The sequence below is a fragment of the Archocentrus centrarchus genome, chromosome 22 (assembly GCF_007364275.1).
Source record: "Archocentrus centrarchus isolate MPI-CPG fArcCen1 chromosome 22, fArcCen1, whole genome shotgun sequence".
Taxonomy (NCBI): domain Eukaryota; kingdom Metazoa; phylum Chordata; class Actinopteri; order Cichliformes; family Cichlidae; genus Archocentrus; species Archocentrus centrarchus.
The window spans coordinates 18,296,957-18,301,457 of NC_044367.1; positions in this window are offsets into that span (position 1 = coordinate 18,296,957).

Consider the following 4,501-nt stretch of genomic DNA (forward strand, 5'->3'; position numbering starts at 1 on the left):
TCACTGAATCTGAAGAAATGTTCATTATAAACGTTTGCTTGCTGCAGAACTTGTATTCACTTATTTGTGTAATGTTCATCAATGCTGTGCAAAACCTTTGGTTTTAAGAAAAGGCAATCGTTTGTTTGCATATTATTGTTTTGTATATCATGTTCAGGAACAAAAGTAGACAATGCATTGATTTAAAAAAAAAAATCCACAAATTTTGGGGTTTACAGTGGATTGATTCAGCTGGACTGCTTCATTCCAGTGAAGGGAAGTGTACAGTATACAGTGTTATAGTGTGACAAGGCCCTTTCCTGTTTGAAGGTAATGAAGAAAATATTTTATAAGTTTGATGTGCAACGTTGGTCTGCAAAGATTGCTGGCATCTATCAACTTTCAGATGAACTTGAAGGCCAACTCTGAGTTGCATTAGCATCAGCATCACCTGTCTTTTCTGGCTGGATGAGAGCTACTCTCCTCCTGTACAGATTTCACAGAATATATGAGACTTTTATAGCAACATATTAATTGTTTTTTTGGAACAATAGGTCAACATTTATAGACTGGTGTTTGTCCACATATGTAAGGTCTTGTCGCATTGTTTAAAATGTAAAGTAACAATGATGGTAATGGAGGAAAAAAGATCAAAGTAGGTCAGGACAGTTTTCTTCTCTAGCTTTTTGATTCAAAAGTTGCACAACCTCACATTTTCATCTCTCTGCAACCTGACAGTAATTGCCTTGACATTTTGCTGCAGATACACTTGTGTGCTCTGTTTTCTTCTGAGCTATATTAACCTTTACCAAGTGTAGTTGGTGTTATATTTGCTCTTTGCACTGTTTAATAAAAAAGCCTCAGCTGCTGTTTTGCTGTAAGCAAGGAAGACTGATTCTCCACTGGGATGCTAGGAGATACAGTCAATATTATGATCAAATACAGCATGTACCCATGAGATTAAAAAAAAATCTCCATGTTCACTAATTGACCCAAATTTTTAGATTATGGACATAATGCAGCCAAAATATCAGCAGCATAGAGAGAAAAGAAAATTGGCCTCTGTTCTGTGTGCCTTGTTTTACTCCTTTATTTTTTGATGAAGGTAAATGAAGGCTCAAAGACTGCTCTGTGTGTTGCTATAGCTGTAAAAATTAGATAATCTTGGATGTAGAATATTGTCTGCTGTTCCCTGTTTCTGTTACTAGTCAACTGTTGCAAAGCTGAGATAGACATTAGTCTCCATTTTGATGTTTTCCTGCCACCCAACGAGTAACAACAAAGCAAAACAATGACATGATGCTAAATCCTTCAGTTAATAATAGCAGGTTCTATGCAGTTTGTTGCTACAAGCAACACTATCCATATAGCACACATCTTTTGAGCCACAGTTATTTATATTCTATTCATATAATTGCTTTTAGTTATATTTATGCATGGGTGAAGATTCAAGGTCAGTGTTTTTTGCTATTCACTGTCAAGAGACTGGAGAATGCAGGCCCGTGTTTAATTGCACTGAAAGCTCAGGCTCGGTTTCCCAGACGCGGATTTAATATAGACACTTTTTCAGTGGACTCAGTTTAACCCATGTCTGGGCAAACTGGCTGTAAGAGCTTTGATTTTTGCTCCTTAAATATTTTTTGTTTGTTTGTTTTAATTAAATGCACCACCCGCGTGAAAAGCCAATTACCAGTGCAACGCTTTGCCATGCAATAATTAATTCAAAATATATTGCCTAGCTGGAACGCACTGGACATTAAAAGTCATAAACAGCTCCATGAAAATCAAATCTTTCAGACTCCAAATTTGTAATTTTTATTTATGTAACACAACTGTGCTGATATTTTCCCATAATTGCCCTAGAAATGATGCTCAGATTGCACGTTAAAAATGGAAACAATGAATCCAAATAGAGCTGTGGCTCCAAAACATAATTTTCTTGCACTGTTTTGTAATTTTGAAACATGTTTTTTTTCTTTTTCTTTCTTTCTTTCTTGCTTTCTTTCTTTGGCCCTCCTTTCCTCTCTCTTCTTTATGCATCTGGTTTAGGCTGTTTCACTAAGGATGAGGAGAACTATCCAGTGTTTCCATGGTTACAGTGAACAAGAGTGGATCGGACGCAGGTATTTGGGGCACAGTTTGAATCCAAACGACTGCAGGTTTTGGGAACAGGTTCATCATATTCAGAGTTAAAGATGCGGCCTACAGGGAGGACTTGGTGACTTGCTGTGATAAGAATATGCTAAGAGAAGCAGAAATGAGCTGACAGCAGGGAGAGCGTGGTGGGTGGTTGGGTGGCGGGTAGCTGGTAGCTGGGGATGGTGGGAGCAGTGAAGCGCAGAGAAAAAGGTGGGGACGATGGGAGGCTGGAGAGTACAGGAGAGGCAGAGATATTTTTTTAAGAATTGACGCACATGTGAGAGGCAGAGTTAAGAAGCTCTCTGCACTGCCTGTCTCTCTTGCTCCATCTCTGGTCAAGAAGAAATTAATTATAGAGTATGGGGAAGAAGTGGCAGCTGAGAGGGGAAAGTTGACTGAGAGCACCAAACTTGGGTTTGCATTTGGTGTCTGTCTGATGCTTTCTAACATGTATTTTCTTGTGAGATTCAGTTTTTCTCAGTCTCCCTTTTGAACACATATTCTCTCCTTCTGCTTCTTTCTTAAGCTCTCTCTCTCTCTCTCTCTCTCACACACACACACACACACACACACACACACACACACAGACACACACATTAGCACATTATGCTACAGGTCTGCCAGTTTCACACATTGATTCTCAGTCAGTTATTCCACAGACATTTCATTTCCACTTTGTAACAGTTTAATCCTCAACTTGCATCCGCAATAAACAAACAAAAAAACAATTTAGCATTAAACATTGTTCTTCTGTCTCAGTAGATTACGGGTCTGTTTAAGCCTGGGCTGTTAATCAGGATGTCATTATTCAAAGCTAGATTTCTTAGATGTTTGAATGCTTGTCATTACCCTCCCTGAGCTAATAAATGAACCACATCAGCAGGCGGGACCCATTTATCACCAGACCCCACATGTGGAGAGGAGAAATTAGGTAATTAAAAAGAAAAATGGGGAAAAAGCACCAACTGAGATTCAGATGGGAGTAAGATGCAGGAAACTGGGAGCCTGGACTGTTGGTATATGACACACAGGCTGCAGCAAAAGAAAAAAAACAAAAAAACCTTGGCTGTTTCCACTACCATCTGTGTGTGCATTTTAGTGAGGGAGGTGGATGTGACGGACGATGATGGCTTGATTCACAAGTGCTGTTGTGATAGACTCCAATGTTTGGATTTTTTTTTTTTACACAGCAAATATAGCACTCTGCCTCTCATACATTTTATATCACCAGAGTGGCGGTAAAAAAGAAAAGAAGTGAGGGTGGGGATGACAGGAGCATGATGAGATAAGGGGCAAGGGATGAGTGGTATTTGGAGAGTCTGGAAATGGTTGCCAGAGAGGCAGCGAGTTAAATAAAATAGCCTCAAGAGTGAGAATGCTACAAGCAAGGTCAGAGGAAATTAAAAATAGGCCAGGCATACCGGCAAAGAACAGCCATGTAAAGCTTTTCTGTTAGTCAACAGCCCCAGAGATGAGATGAGACAGAGCAAAGAATAAAACAAACGCCTTTATTGCATAACTCTCAATACGTCAAATGTGTCTGAGCCTAAAAGAGATCCACTCTTGAAGCTCTCGGATCTGTGTTTCCCCACAGATTGAGATGCTTGTCACTGCTATTGAGTACTGAAGTCATAACCTGAGATTACCTTAGCAGTCTAAAAAAGGTTTTCGCTACTGATGCTGGACCAGACAGCCTCTGTTTCCATGGTTACAGCCCCAGAAAAAGTTTTTAGATTATGATGGATGCTGTTATTGAGTGTGTTATGCGTGTGCATCCATGTTGCGTGTCCATATAGATCCCAGTTTCTCATCAAATCCCAAACTTGGGGAAAAAAGGGGCACTTACGAGGATCAGACATAGATGTCTGTTGGTTATGTAACACAACACTGCACCATGCATACAAAGGCGTTTTCTCAATGACACACTTTCAGAAGCTTAAATATGGCATAGATTTGAACTGGATTAACCCTGGCAAGCGTCTGTAGAATATGTTAATATTTCTAATGTTGAGGATTTGGCCCCAGAGGAGGAATAAAAAGTTTTAAAAGCCAGAGCAAAGTGCTGCAATATATTGCAACACCCGGTTCACATGGATTTTGTGTGAATTTGCCTGGGAGAACAAAAAAGAAAGGAAGAAAAATGACAATGCAAGAAACTAATCAGCCAGACAATATCTCGTTTGTGTGCTTGGGGCTTGACTTAGGACAATGCAGGAAAAAGCAATAAGTAAGAGAGTAAATATGTGAAATGTACATATTTTAAATTTGAACACACATCAACTGAAAGTCGTATGTAGATGATATGTTGTCAGAGTGCACCTTTTTAAGTATGATACAGTGCATTATGTCAATGTCATCGATACAGTGTTATGTGGTGCAATCA